The 15,152-nt window shown below is 40.0% G+C and overlaps 1 long non-coding RNA gene across 1 annotated transcript in view; it reads right to left on the bottom strand.

Annotated features, from left to right (window-relative positions):
* Nucleotides 1–12,040, bottom strand: part of LOC147584375 (uncharacterized) — a 67,122-nt gene extending 55,082 nt beyond the window's left edge. The window contains exons 1-3 of the long non-coding RNA XR_015249025.1: nt 11,937–12,040; nt 11,260–11,387; nt 10,160–10,329 (exon numbers count right to left, since the gene is read on the bottom strand). This is a non-coding gene — a long non-coding RNA (uncharacterized LOC147584375). The remainder of the gene's footprint in view (nt 1–10,159; nt 10,330–11,259; nt 11,388–11,936) is intronic.
* Between the last annotated feature and the right edge of the window lie 3,112 nt (nt 12,041–15,152).

Genomic DNA, 15,152 nt, shown 5'->3' with positions numbered 1-15,152 from the left:
CCGAATTCAGCTCAGGTCATGGTCTCATGGTTCTTGAGTTCGAGCCCTTCATCGGGCTCACTGCTGTCAGTGCAGAGTCCGTGGGATCCTCTGTCCCATCTCTCTCTGCCCCTCCACACTCACGCTGTTTCAAAAATGAACATTTATTGAAAAAATAAAGAATTCAGACTGAAAGGTGCTCTGTGAATACAAGGTAGCAGTGGTATTTGGGAAAAAAAAAAAACACACACAAACTTTTATGTAATTTAATCACTTCACCAGAATTAAAATATTAGAGTCAGTGACATTTAATTTGGCTTAGGATTTGACTAATATGGGGTGTATTCATTATCTTGACCATGTTGCCGATTTCGTGAGTGGAGTGATTTTAAAATGTGTTCACGGGTTCTCTGATTCTCCTCCCTTCAAGGAATGGAACCTAATTCCCCCTCCCTTGACTGTAAGATGCTGTTAGTGATCTAACAAATAGGAAAAAGAGGAAGTGATGACAGACTTCGGAGGCTAGGTCATAACACACTGCAGTTTCCTCTTTTTTGCTGTCTCTTGGATCACACACCCTGGGGGAAGTCACTTGCCATTGTGAGGACACTTAAGAAACCTAAGGCATCCTGTCGACAGCCATGAGAGTTAGCCATGGGGGAAACAAATCCTCTGACCTCAGTCAAACCATCAGGCATCTGCAGTCCTTCTAACATCCTGCCTGGAACCGTAGGCCCTGAGTCTGAGGCATGCAGGTAAGCTACTCCCCAATTCCTTATTCACAGAAACTGTGGGATGACAAACGCTTGCTGCTTTAACCCACTAATCTGGGGGGTAATTTGTTACGTAACAATACATAACTACGGCAACAGGTATATACCTATGTCAAATTTCTCCCATTATATACTTTAAATATGTCCAGCTTATTAGTTCTTAGTTGCAACTCAATAAAACACAAAAAGGTAAAAGATAGTAGAAAAACTACAATTTATTATTGAGTGGAAATTTTGTTCTTTGTAAAATGATCAACATGCGGATTAAAGCCAGGTATAGAACTGGATTTTTGGTAAAGCAGACCCCCTGCCCCACAAAAAGAATTCCAGGAAATAATGATGCTACCTTATCAACTCCATACTCAAAATAAACAGCCAGCCATGGTCGCTGGATTCCTATCCCTGTTGGTTGTCAAGATATTTTCCTTATTCACCTCACCACCCCTCATATGCTAAAAAGAAAATTTGAACAAAACAATTTCTAGGAGTAGTGGAGATGCTTTAATTAAATACAGTCTAGTCTTGATTATACAACTGGAAGCAAGAATAGCTCTGGAGTGACACAAAATTCTGTTCAGTTATGGAAAAGGCAAATGTCATAGGAAGGAAAGAGTGTAAATATAATGCAATGTATATGTATATAAATTTTAGATAGATGATAGAGAATTTATAGAATTGCATTTTCTAGGTTATCTCCCATACCAATATTTGTAATGTCTATATTATAGTTCATTGCCATATAAATGCTATAATTTGTATAAGCAATTCTCTGTTATTGATATTTTCCTCATTTCTAACTCTGTGGTCATCCATAATGCTGTGATAAGCATTCCTTTAGCTAAAGCTTTACTTGCTCCTCTCTTCAGGGCAGATTTTGAAAGTGAAAATTCAACGTGTATGAATGTTGTTAAAGCTCCTATTACAAATTGCCAAATTGCTTTCCAAAAATATCAGGTCAATTTACAGACTCATTGACATGATATAAGAATTCCTGTCTCACCACATTCTTGTAAGCATCGTGGAATTTTTTTTAATTGGGCCATTTACTTTTCATGAGTTTCTGAGGTATTTTAAAAGAGTTTTACTATCCCCACCCTGCTCTTTTACAATTTTGTTTCCTTCATGGAAAACGTGTTCATTTGATGATAACTCCTTTTTCATGTATGGTAAGGCCTTTTGGTTGCCAAGATGTAGCACCTAATAGAATGTAGTGACCAAATCTCAAATAAATCACTGAATTAATAAATTCACTAATTCTTATTAAGAGCTAAATTTCTAAAACACTTTGAATAGAATAATATAAAAGCAATAAAAGTCCAATGAACAGATTCTCTTTGGAGGCTAAGTATCTGCCCCTTCCTATTTAATGAAAACAAAAGGCAACTCTCTCATAAACTAGACCCAATGAGGAAAACATTCAGTTCCCACGGACAGCTCTATGAGATGCCAACGGACAGTAAGTTCTTTTCTACCAGGAAAAATCACATTTAAAATTTATGGGAAAGTTATATAAAAGTAACAACAACAACAACAAAAAGTATGCCTAATTAACTTGAGTTTGGGGCATGCACAATATTTTTCAACAAGATTATGATCATCAGACTTACCATGTAATGGTTACTTAACCTTGTGTTTTCATGAATTACCTCATTCAGTTCATACCAAAGTCTTCTGAGACATGGTCTCTACTATCCTCATAGATAATAGGATGTGAGAAACTTTGAGACATTAAATAACTTGTCCAAGTTGACAGACGCCATAAGTGGCATTTATAGGCTTCACAGCCACATCTTTCTGACACCAAATCCTGTACTTTTCCTGTACATACTTAACAGAGACCCAGTGCATGGTTTTGTTAGGCTGTTTTTTGTCAAAGCTATTGGATTGGAGGCAGTAGGGCATAAAAGAATGAACAGACATGAACACAGGCTTTCCAGCTGGACATTCTTGGATTTGAATCTTGCCTCTATATACTAGGTTCTGACTCCTATGATCTTCAGTTTGCTTATACTAGCGTCCCCCATTGTCGTGTGACTTAAGTGATTTAATGTCTGCCACAGTGCTCAGTGTGATACTCAGTACCTACTACAGGGTATTATATATATGATCCAAAGCAGACAAGAGTAGAAAGGAAATTTGTACTCAGTTACCTCCACCAGAGGGCAGAGTAAGAATTACTGTGTCTTTTTCTGTGCCAGTTTTTGATAAGGGAAACTAGAATGTGATGTGAGTGCTTAATTTAAATAACAGTTACTAATCTTTAAATCTTGAGGGCGCTATAACAGACTTAAAAAGAGAATAAATAGCAATATAAAAAGGGAATACGTGAACAATAATAAACTGAGTATTATTTTATATTCTCTAAAGTACTGAAGCAGGAAAGTTTGATAGTGAGGAAAAACATGAAGGCATTATAAGGACTTTTACAGTTTAAAAATTACCCAGCATCCTTAAGCTTATTTTAGAATATGCTATCAGGATAAATCATCATCCAGCTCATTTCCAAATATATGATGGTTAATTACCTTGACAACAATATGATTTACAGGCAGATTTAATGTAATTTTTATTTTTTATTATTTAAAAAAAATTAATGTTTGTTTATTTTTTGAGAGAGAGAAAGAGACAGAGTGCAAGTGGGGGAGGGGCAGAGAGAGAGGGAGACACAGAATCTGAAGCAGGCTCCAGGCTCTGAGCTGTCAGCGCAGAGCCGGATGCAGGGCTCAAATCCATGAACACAAGATCATGACCTGAGCTGAACTTGGATGCTTAAAGGACTAAGCCACCCAGGCGCCCCAATTTTTATTTTTAAAGATGTTCTGGGGCACCTGGGTGGCTCAGTCGGTTGAGCATCCAACTCTTAATTTTGGTTCAGGTCATGATCCCAGGGTCATGTGACTGAGCCCCTGCTTAAGATCAACTCTCTCTCCCCCTACCCCCCCATTCACTCCCTCCCTCCCTCTCTCTCTCAATAAAAAAATTAAAAAGTTTAAAAAGAAGTGTTCTAGAACACTTGCTTGTGGAAGTACTTTTCAAGCACTGGAAGTAAGTTTAGACAAATCCATCCACATTCTTCCCAGGTTTTTGTTAAAACAACCTTTCAATGGAATGAAATACAGACATATTGAGGAATTTCTCTATAGCCATAGCAGACTCGAAAGAAGATGAAATTCCTTTGACTATAGCAACCTAACCACAGAAGACTTTATTTTCTGAAAATGACCACAGTAGTATTTCCAGTCCTGCTTGCTTCTCTAGGAGTTTGTCACTTACCCAAGAGGTGGGGCCTATGTCCCCTCCTCATGACCCTAGGTAGGTTATTACTGTTCCAATCAATAGAATATGGCAGAAGTGATGCTAACTTCCTTTCAAGCCTGGGTCATCAGAAAGGATATGCTGGGTCCATCTTTTAGGGACATTTGTGTGCACCCAGTGAGGAAGCCCAAGTTTGCCCGTGTAGAGATGAACAGATGCACACACATGCGTATGCATTTTCTCTCTCTCAAAATAAAAGTAAATAAAAGTAAAATAAAAAAATAAAAAGATGTGCATTCCTAAGTGTGTTTTAAAATGGATCTCAGACTCAATTTCAAACCACCATAAGACAAAGAAAGAAGCTTTTTAGTCCCTTCCCCAATGTATCTTTATGGGGACAAAAAGAAATCAGCATTTAAAATCTTAATTTCACTTTGTAATCAAAGATGGATTATAAAAAATCAAAAGTTAACAATGTTCTGCATGCAGGATCCTACACTTTAAAATTGTTTATTTCGGTGCCTTTTATTTTCTTACCTCAAAATAGATATAGATTGCATGCAGTAAAAACATTGAAAAAAACATAATTCTCTTTAAGTTGAAAAGTTCTGGGTCAAATTAGGAAGAATAATATAAATAATAGGACACACACTGAGGCAAAAGAATGCTATTGTGTCCTTCTAGAAACCACAGAAGCCAAGAAGCCCTTCCGTGAGCAATTGGGAAAGTAAAGGACAAACTACATCTCACTCAGGCTCGCCCAGACCAAGGTGGGAGGAAATAGCATACTTAAGTAAAAAGCCTGCTAAATATTTAATGAATGAAGATTATAAAACTGTTTCTATCTTTATAGTTTTGATTGCTTCCTGCCTTTTGCTTTTCTCTCTTCCTTTCCTCCATAAAGCAAACACTCCCATGGCTGTAACTCTCCTGCTCCAAAGCGGCCAAGGCCCAGTTTGGCAATTGCCTGCCCTACCTTTCCTCAGCTCCTCAAGCCAACTTTTCTTACTAGCCAACTCCTCAATCCAGCTCTTCTAGCTGGTTTAAAAACATTCTGTCTGTGGTAATGGCATCTTCTGGTCACTGAGGCTTGAAACCATTAATTGCCCTATGCCCACCTCCTCCTTGTCCCTAATGCCTGGTTCACACCATTTCTCCCACTGCTATCAGCCTACAACCAGAAGAGAACACAAACATTCGGTGCATGCCAGCTGCAGCGAGCCTGGAGGCATTCCCATCCAGAGCCCCCAGTTCCCAGATTTATGACCATATGGAAGTTATTTAACCTCTCTGAGGCTCCTTTTCCTCATTAACAAAAGAAAGTTGGTAATAACCATTCTTACCTCAGTGAGTTGTTGTGAGGATTAAATTACATAACATACAGAGCACTAGACGAGTAGACAGTGGGTCTTTGCTACCTTTTCAATGTAGGGCCTTATTGGGGCACCTGGGTGGGTCAGTTGGTTGAGCATCTGACTTAGGCTCAGGTCATGATCTCATGGTGAGTGGGTTCGAGCACTACTTCAGGCTCTGTGCTGACAGCTCAGAGCCCGGAGCCTACTTCAGACTCTGTGTCTCCCTCTCTCTTGGCCCGCCCCCCCACTCACTCTCTCTCTCTCTCTCAAAAATAAATAAATGTTTAAAAAAATTAAATAAATGTAGGGCCTTATCATTACACACCTGTACCTCTGTATCATCCTCCTTGCTGAGATGACTCCTTAATCCTCCAATGCCACTTGCACATATCCCAAAGATTAAGCCTAATCTCACTCCACTGCTCCCACGGTGTTAGTGGTTCTCAGCTAATGAAGAGGCTTGATTCACGTCCATCAGCAATACCCAAAATAAGTCCACAGTCTGCATTTCCAGCCCTCACACAGCCTTTGCCAACCCTGTGCTCCAGCCCCATCTATTCCCAGCTGAGTCCTCCTTAGCCACAGCCACATTCCCTCTTTTTGCTCCCATGCCTCCCGCCATGTGCCATTTCCTCCCCCTTCTTCCCAAATTCCTTATTTGACTCTGGTATATTTCAAAAAAAAATTAAAAATATATAGCAGAAAATAATATAACAAATGTACCCTCCACCCAGTGCTATAAATTCTAAATATTTTGCCACACCTATGTCACACATCCTTAAAGAGATAAAACATTACAGATGTATCTGAAACATGTGCATGCCCCTCCCCTGATCCCCTAACCCCTCAAAAGCTCCCTATAGGCAACCAATGTCCTGGATCTGGGGTATTTGTGATTTCCTTGCACTTTTAAAATACTTGTACTCATCAAGAACAAGGAAACTCTGAGATACTGTCACAGCAAAGAGGAGCCTGAGGAGACATGACAACTAAATGCTGTATGATATCCTAGGTGGAACCTGAAGCAGAAAAAGGAAATTAGGGAATAACGAAGAAATCTCAATACACTATGGACTTTAGTTAATAATAATGCATCAATATTTATTCATTATTTGTAAAAAATTTACCATACTATGTAAGATAGGATATAGGTATATGGGAACTATCTGTACTGTTATCATTTTTCTGTAAATCTAAGTTTATTCTACCATTAAAAGACTATATTAAAAATATTACCTCCTTAGCCATTGAAAACATATAGCATTGTTCCAAATGTTCTTTAGGTTTTCCAAACTGTATAAATGATATTACATATGACTATACCTATATCATTATGCATTTTATTACCCAACTAGCTTTTTTAAGTATTTAGTCTCCAGTGCCCCACCCTGATTCCATTCTCTCTCCTTCTTCATGACTCCGTGCCCCAAATGGTGACTTCTAAGAGTTGCATCTTCAGACTTCCTTACCTCTTGCTACTGGTTGAATTTTTCCATTGGAAAGCAGCAACATGAGACTGGAAAGTGTCAAAAGGGAAAATATGACATGGTAGGCAGAAAAATGACCCCCAAAGATATTCTGATCCTATGCATCTCAAATAAACCTAAACTTATGTCTTAAGAATTCTTACCAATACTTCTCAAACTCTTTCCACAAAACTGAGAGAAATGAACACTTCCAAACTCAATTTAATGAGGCAAGCGTTATCCTGGTACTAAAGTCAGACAAGGACACTACAAGAAAAGAAAATTACAGGCCAATATCCCTGGTTAATATAGATGCAAAAATCCTCCATAAAATACTAACAAACTGAATTCAAGAGCACATGTTAAAAGGATCATACTCCATGATCAAGTGACATTTAGCCCTAGGATCCAAGGATGGTTTAACATATGCAAATCAGTAAATCATACTACATTAACAGAATGAAGGATAAAAAAATCATATGATCGTTTTAATAGAAGCATAAATAGCATTTGACAAAATTCACTTTTCTTTTATAAAAGAAACCCTTAACAAATCAGGTATAGAAGGAACGTACCTCAACTTTTAAAAAGATCCTATGTGAAAAGCTGATGCTATTATTATACTTGATGGTAAGAAGTGAAAAGCCTTACCTTTAAAATGAGGAACAAGACAAGGATGCCCACTCTCCCTGCATCCATTTAGCATAGTACTTGAAGTCCTGGCCACAGAAATTAGGCACAACAAATAAGCAAATAAAAGGCATCCAAACGGAAGGAAATAAGTAAAATTATCTCCCTTTGTCAATGATGTGATCTTATATATTAAACAAAAAAAACCACTAAAGACTCCACCTAAAAACTGTTAAAACTAATACATGAATTCAATAAAGTTGCATGACACAAAATTAACATACAGAACTCAATGTGTTTCTATCTAAACATTAACAATGAACTATCCAAAAGAGAAATGAAGAAAGCAGTCCCATTTATAATAGCATCGTAGACAATAAAATACTCAGCAATAAATTTAACCAAGGATGTAAAAGATCCGTACACTGAAAATTACAAGATGTTGATTAAAGAATCGAAGAAGACACAGAGGCGCCTGGGTGGTTCAGTCAGTTGAAGGCCCGACTTCGGCTCCGATCTCAAGGATCATGGGTTTGAGCTCCGCAATGGGCTTTGCGCTAACAGCACGGAGCCTGCTTGGATTCTCTATCTCCCTCTCTCTCTCTCTGTCCCTCCCCTGCTAATGCTCTCTCTCTCTTTTAAAAATAAATCAACATTAAACATTTTTTAATTAAAAAAATTGAAGAAGACAGAAATAAATGGAAAGGTATCTGTATTCCAGATGAGAATAATTAATATTGGTAAAATGCCCATACTACCCAAAGTGATCTGCATTTTCTTTTTTTTTTTAATTTTTTTTTTCAACGTTTATTTATTTTTGGGACAGAGAGAGACAGAGCATGAACGGGGGAGGGGCAGAGAGAGAGGGAGACACAGAATCGGAAACAGGTTCCAGGCTCCGAGCCATCAGCCCAGAGCCTGACGCAGGGCTCGAACTCACGGACCGCGAGTGATCTGCATTTTCAATGCAATCTCTATCAAAATTCCAATGCCATTTTTCAAAGAAATAGAAAAACAGTTCTAAAATCTAAAAACAGTCCTAAAACCACAAAAGATCCTGGATAGTCAAAACAGTCTTACCAAGCACAAAAAAAACAAGAAGCGTCACACTTCCTGGTTTCAAAGTATATCACAAAGCTGTACTGATCAAAACAGTATGTGAATAACATAAAAACAAGCATGTATACCAGTAGAATAGAATATAGAGACCAGAAACGAAACTATACATGTGCAGTCAACCAATCTTTGGCAAAGGTGACAAAAACACACAATGTGGAAAGGATAATCTCTTCAATAAATAGCGTTGAGAAAACTGGATATCCAGAAGGGAAAAAAATGAAAGTGGATTCCTATCTTATACCACTCACAAAAAATAATACAAAATGATTTAAAGACTTAAATATAAAACCCAAGCCCATAAAACTTCTAGAAACAAATACAGGGAAAAGGCTTGTTGTCACTGGTCTTGGCAATGACTCTTTTTGGATAAGAAACCAAAAAACACAGGCAACAAAAGCTAACATAAACAAGTAGTCCTACATCAAAGTCAAAACAAAATAAAACAACCCTCTTCACAGCAAAAGAAACTATCAATGAATTGAAAAGGCAACCTTTTCAGAATGAGAGAAATATTTCAGACCGTATGTCTGATAAAGGGTTAATATCCAAAACAGGGAATAGTCCAATTAAAAATTAAGCAAAGGACCCAAACAGAAATTTTTTGAAAGAAGACATACAAATGGCCAGTGAAAAGGTGTTCAACATCACTAACCATCAGGAAATACAAATCAAAACCACAAGGAGCTATCACCTCATACCTGTTAGAATTGTTATTATCAAACAGACAAAGGATAATAAATGTTGTCAAGGATGTGCACTGTTAGTGGGAATGTGAGTGGGTACAGCTGTCATGGAAAACAGTATGGCTGTTTTTAAAAATGGCAGTTTCTCCAAAAATTAAAAATAGAACAATTATGTGATCCAGCCATCTCACTCCTGGTAATGTATCCAAAGGAAATGAAATTGCTATTTCTAAGAGATATCTGCATTCCTGTGTTCACTGCAGCATTATTCACAGTAGCCAAAATATGGAAGCAACCTCAATACCCTCAGACCCATGAATGGATACACATAATGAAACATTATTCAGTCATAAAACACAAGAAGGGCATCATGCTAAGTGAAATAAGCCAGAGAAAGACAAATACTGTATGATATCACTTGTATGTAGAATTTTTTTTTAAAGTCAAACTCATGGAAAGAGAGAATAAAATAGAGGTTTCCAGGAACTAGGAGGTGGGGGAAATGGGAAGATATAGGTCAAAGGGTACAAACTTTTAGCTGTTAGACGACTAAGTGCTGAGGATCTAATGTGCAGCATGGTGACTATAACTAACAACACAGGCAGTATTGTATTCTTGAAAGTTGCTGACAGTAGATCCCAAGTGTTCTCATAACCCTTCCCCCAACATATAGTTAACTATGTGAGGTGACAGATGTATTTACTCTCTTGATCTTGGTAATCATTCCACAATGTATATGTCTGTCAAATCATTGGGTTTGTATGCTGTAAATATATACAATTACATTTGTCAATTATTCATCAATAAACTTGGAAAAGAAAGAAAAATGCCAAAGCCTGAACTCACTATTCTCTCCATTCTCCCAGCCCTCCAGGACTATGAAATTCCTCCCTTCTCACCTGGATGGTTCAGTCGGTTAAGTGTCTGATTTCAGCTCAGGTCATGATCTCACAGTTCGTGGGTTCAGGCCCCGCGTTGAGTTCTGTGCTGACAGCTCAGAGCCTGGAGCCTGCTTCACATTCTGCATCTCCCTCTCTCTCTGCCCCTCCCCCGCTCATGCTCATGTGTTCTGTCTCAAAAATAAATAAATGTTTAAAAAATTTTTTAAAAAAGAAAGAAATCCCTCCCTTCTCCAAGGCTGTCTTGCTATTGTCCAGTATTTAGGCCCTCATTTGTGCTCTTTTATCTGGAAGGTCCTCCCTTTAACCTGCTGAAATTTCTCTTTTCCTAAGATCTTTGCAAATGTTGCCTTTTAAAAAAGAAGAAATCCCTTCCTCTTCCCTTCCTACATCGACCTCCTGCTGTGGAGCCATCACCATCATGCCAGGATATCTTTTTCTCCATCCCTGTAATTTAGGATTCATTCCATGGCACTCAGATTATTGATCCCAGCATCATGCCAAATGTAGATGTCCATAAATCCTTGTTAGTTTATAGAGGATAGAGACTATGTCTTCATGATTACTCAAACCAACTCCTACTCCAGTCTATTTCTTCCTTCAATGATTCATTGGTTTCCCATTCTCTAAGAATACAGTCAAATTCTCAACATACCCTAAAGCCTGTCTCCTCCCTGGTGTCATTCTGGGCCACACTGTCCCCTCCCTGTCCCACGCCAACCTTGTCTCTCTTGTCTTAGGACTGTTATCAGGCTGCTTATTCATTCCCTACTGTCCTGCTTGCTGCTTCACTAGAACCGCTCATATCCATCCCTCAGGTCTCAGTCTAAACTTCACTGCATTCACTTGTTCCTTCCACAGTATTCACTAGGTGCCTACTCTGTGCCAGGAATTCTCCTAGGCCCTGGAGGTAGGGTAGGGAACAAAGCACACTGAAATCCCTGCCCTCATGTGGCCCACATGCTTCCTCCAGGAAGTCTTTCTTGGTTCCCCCCAACATATGCACACAAGGTCTGTTTCGCCCTACTGTGTGCGGTCACAGCACCCTGTCACAGCACTATGACTTCTCTATACCATGTATCCCTATTAAGCACACTTACCCAAGATCTATCGTCCTTAGTAAGCTGAAAGATTCTTGAAGGCTGGGTTACTGTGTCCTCTCTTTGTATCACCAATACGAAGCACCTTGTTAGGCACATAGTGGGTCCTCAGTAAATTTCTTGGATGGCTGCACAAAGAAATGAAATGAAGCTTTGCTAGACAAAAGAGGCAACATTAGTCCAGATTGCAGAGTGGGGAGGCCGTTAGCCCTTCCCACCACGTAATGAGGTAAGATAAGGAGACTGGGCCAGGACTAGAACGTGGGACACATGACTCCCATTCCAGGGCACTTTTCATTTTAATAAAATTGTAATGGAGAAGACAATGTGGGGGAAGGGACTTAGGGCAAATGTAAAAGAGGAAAAACTTACTAAGAGAAGAACAGGCGAAACCGTTAAAACAATTTTTGTGAAACCAATGTAAAAGAACAGGAAAGGTAAGATGTGCCAACAAATAGACAGCTGGTGTGGGAAACTCCAAGAGGAGACAGCCAGCAGCAGCACTGTGCGTGTTTCTATCTGGGCCCCTTTCCCACGACTTGGTAGGAACATTTTCTTCTCTTTGCTCTTTTCTTTTCTTGGTGATAGTTAGGCAGCCGTCACCCTTGATCACTCTTCCCAAGTGTTGGATAGCCTCCACTTGCCCCTCCATGTCCTCAATCTCTACCTTTCCTTACCTTGATTTATACTTGCAAGCCTGACCTCCATGGACTGCCTCATAGACTCCCTGGACCACTGGCTTCTAAATGCTCAGTCAATGGGAGGCTCTAGCAGGAAACTGCAAAGCGGGAAGAGAGAGGAATTAGGGTATTTATTTACCCAGCTTCCCCAATACCAAGACACAAGCTGGGAGTGGCTGCCTTCCTCTGCATGAGACCACAACTCCTACAGCTACCAGTCTCACTACATTTCATTAACATTACCTGTCTTTCACATCAGATGGTAATGGCCTCCCACTTTTGCTAGCCCTCAGGAACTTGCTGGTTTCCCTTATTGTTCTCTGCACCCTCATAATTAGTTTTTCATTAAACTCCTGCATCAGTTGAGACTGCCAAGAACTTAACTAATATTTTTGGTTTAAAGAATCCCCCACCTTCACCTCTTAGGAGGCAGAGACAGCTTTCTTTACAGAAGCCCAGTCAATGCTCACCTTCCTAGCTTCCCTTGCCACTAGGGGAGAGGCATCCTACCCTGAGCTCCACCAACTGGGTGCACCCATGTGAGAGTTTGAATCTGAAAGTGGGAAGCAGGAGGATTAATCCATTACGGGGAGGGTGCCCGAAGGCACAGCTAGATCCTAGATGCACAGGCTCAACGCCTCGTTTTGCAACCCTTGCAAAGATTCTGAGACCCCTCTGCTTAACCAAGCCAGCGTTGGATTCTATTGCTGTCACGAGAAAACCATGCGTGATACCGCCCTCTCCTGGACCCATTAACGTTTGAAGCCTGCCTGATTCTCTTGACTTCTTTTCCTATCTTTGAACCAAAGGTTAAGTTTGATTTTAATGCTTCCCATTCTGCACTGGGAAAAAAAAATGCATTCTCTGCTTCCAGTCATTAAAGTTGATCTAACTTGACTTCTAAAAATCATCCTTATAAAAGCTGATCACTCGGGGCGCCTGGGTGGCGCAGTCGGTTAAGCGTCCGACTTCAGCCAGGTCACGATCTCGCGGTCCGTGAGTTCGAGCCCCGCGTCGGGCTCTGGGCTGATGGCTCAGAGCCTGGAGCCTGTTTCCGATTCTGTGTCTCCCTCTCTCTCTGCCCCTCGCCCGTTCATGCTCTGTCTCTCTCTGTCCCAAAAATAAATAAACGTTGAAAAAAAAAATTTTAAAATAAAAATAAATAAATAAAAGCTGATCACATGGAAATCAGGAAAATAGAGTTAGTTAGTACACGGTCTACAGGAGGGCCCGGACCCGAATGTCCTCCTCTTCCTTGCTTCAACCCTGGCCTGATTCTGTTTGTTAGTGGCTGCAGGAGAAACTGGTCCTGACTTCTTGTGCTAGCATTCTATAGACATTAATCATGAATAGCCACATATTTCTGACCCTGGGCTCTGCTCCTTTCAAAGGACTCAATTAAGAACAAGAAGAAAACTTATGTCTAATAAAAACCAAACAAACGAAACCAACTAAAAAATGAACAAAGAAAGAAAAAGGAGAAAACTCCTTTTAAAGTAATGTGTCACCTATATTATACACTATGGGTTTCTGCTGTGTACAAGAGAACACATGTGGTCATGTGCACATCAGTGTTTCAGCCCAAAGGACTAAAAAATGTGCCCCAATTTCTCTTTGTTCACACGAACTGCTCAGAGACCGAAAAGGGGGAATTTCATTTGTACCCAGAGATCCCTTACTGGAGATCCCAAGCCAGTCATGCCATTTCACATAGGGATCTCAATAATAATGAGTGTAATTTATCTATATCTAAAAAGTAGACCATATGATACATACTCGCAGGAGTGGTATTCATGAACTCTTCTAATCATTATGCTATTTTTTTTATGTCTTTGCTCTCACAACCCACCAACACCTAATATTCCAACTAGCAGGGGGCTTAAAATTCATCTGGTTAAATTCCTTCATTTTATAGATAAGGAAACTGGAATCCAGAAGTGTTAAGTGTCTCTCAGGTCAGACAGTTGCTAAGAGCCATAGCCAGATGCAAGCCTGATTCTTTCTGGCTTCCAAAGCAGTATAATTTCAAACCTCAGGAATCCAACTTCCCAACTAACAGGAAAAAAGTAGCTTCAGGTCTTTATTTAATAGAAGGTCTTTCCATAACACAAAGATTCATTAAAGTTTTCTACAGAACTTATTATCTATGGGGGAAATTTAAGAATGACGTGTTATTCACATTTTGAATATGAGAAATCTGAAGAATTAAAAAACGCTTGAAAACGCCTTTTTCTATAGTAGCAAATTGAAGCCTAGAACCTTGTCCAGGGAGCTGATCTTGTAAAGTGAACCATCTTTTGGCAGTGCATGCGGCTGCAAGTTCGTCTAACGTGGTGACTCACAAAGAAATCCAAGCACTAGTAGCAGATTCTGTTGTGTCCCTCTCTTTAAGGCCACATGACTGAAGTGGTGACGTTGGCATCCCGGGCTCTGTACAGAGCTTAAGAAGGGGGAAAGGGGCAATGCTGGGACCTGGGCTCCAGAATATGGCTGTTCTGATTCATCCTGCTCCATGACTCATCTCTGTGATCTTCAGGTAACTTCTCTGTGCCTGTGTTTCCTCATTTGCAAAATGGGGAGACAACTGGGAGAGATTAATACATCTAGGATCCCACACGCATTAAGTGTTCCAAAAAGTTAGCGATTATCATTACCAACAAAAGGATCTAAAAGAGATCTAAGAGCTCACAAAGAGGTTGTCTTTGGGATTACCTATTCCTACGTTTGGTGGGCTGGACGTTTAAAGAGTGTTCTCGGAACAGCCACTAGAGGGAGCTGTCTGGTCAGACTGGAAAGGCAGAGGCAGCCGCCACACACAGGCCTGCACCTGCATCCTCCCTTGGCTTTGGCAAAATACAGGACCTCAGAGAAAACCCGAAATCGAAGGCCGAGGCCCACGGGATTTATAGATGGGATGTCCACCTTGAGCTGAGGGTTCTGTGCGAGGTTTTGGAATAGGTCACTGAACTGTCTCTGCTTCTCAGGTTCCTGAAGCTATAGTACTTCACCGTCGTCAGGACTCATTTGTGTAAGACTGTTCCTGAAAATACACTGATATACTTTGTAACAGGAATGAAGCAGGTGGTGGGTGCATGTGGACTCTCTCAGAGACAGGGAGAAAAAGAGAAGGGGGGTAAGAGTTGAATCATGGTTACCACTTCATAAATGCACCACCATTCTGCATTCCCCAGCAGCAAAGAAAAGGAGGGAGCT

The sequence above is a fragment of the Puma concolor genome, chromosome A1 (genome assembly GCF_028749965.1).
Source record: "Puma concolor isolate L17-30 chromosome A1, mPumCon1.1.hap2, whole genome shotgun sequence".
Taxonomy (NCBI): domain Eukaryota; kingdom Metazoa; phylum Chordata; class Mammalia; order Carnivora; family Felidae; genus Puma; species Puma concolor.
The sequence above is the reverse complement of the archived record's forward strand: the minus strand, read 5'-3'. Positions and strand labels throughout refer to the sequence as shown.